Source organism: Arachis duranensis, chromosome 10 (genome assembly GCF_000817695.3).
Source record: "Arachis duranensis cultivar V14167 chromosome 10, aradu.V14167.gnm2.J7QH, whole genome shotgun sequence".
NCBI classification, from domain to species: Eukaryota; Viridiplantae; Streptophyta; class Magnoliopsida; order Fabales; family Fabaceae; genus Arachis; species Arachis duranensis.
This window is the reverse complement of record NC_029781.3, coordinates 32022578-32023379: the sequence shown is the minus strand read 5'-3', so window position 1 is coordinate 32023379 and position 802 is coordinate 32022578. Positions and strand designations below refer to the sequence as shown.

The window sequence follows — 802 nt, the reverse complement described above, 5'->3', positions numbered from 1 at the left end:
AAGAACAACACTCCGGGAGAGACCTAACAAAGCTTTTCGAACAAGAAACTAAAAATACAAACATGGCAGCCGATCAGAATAATGGAGGAGATGCAAGGAAGGTTCTTGGTGACTTCACTGCACCAACTTCTTACTTCTATGGAAGAAGTATCTCCATACCTGCCATTAGAGCAAATTACTTTAAGCTTAAGCCTCAGTAGTCTCTCTAATGCAACAGAATTGCAAGTTCCATGGACTTCCACTGGAAGATCCATATCAATTCTTATCTGAATTCTTGCAAATCTGTGACACTGTTAAGACCAATAGAGTGGATCCTGAGGTCTACAGACTTATGCTTTTCCCTTTTTCTATTAGAGACAGAGCTAGAATATGGTTGGATTCTCAACCCAAAGAAAGCCTAGACTCTTGGAAAAAGTTGGTCAATGCTTTCTTGGCTAAGTTCTTTCCACCTCAAAAGATGAGCAAGCTCAGGATAGAAGTTCAAATCTTTAGAGAAAAAGATGGTGAATCCCTCTATGAAGCTTGGGAAAGATACAAGCAACTGATCAGGAGATGTCCTCCTGACATGATCTCAGAATGGACTATCCTAGACATCTTCTATGATGGTCTATTTGAGATGTCAAAGATGTCATTGGACCATTCTACTAGTTGATCACTCCACTTGAAGAAAATGCCTGAAGAGGCACAGAAACTCATTGAAATGGTTACAAACAACCAATTCATGTACACTTCTGAGAGAAACCATGTGAATAATAGGGTGTCTCAGAAGAAAGGAGTCCTGGAGGTTGACACTCTGAACGCC

The 802-nt window shown here is 40.4% G+C and overlaps 1 non-coding gene across 1 annotated transcript; it reads right to left on the bottom strand.

The window, feature by feature from the left end:
- Positions 1 to 463: 463 nt before the first annotated feature.
- Positions 464 to 567, bottom strand: LOC127743292 (small nucleolar RNA R71). The gene has a single exon (XR_008004686.1). It is a non-coding gene; the product is annotated as a small nucleolar RNA R71 (small nucleolar RNA).
- Positions 568 to 802: the final 235 nt, after the last annotated feature.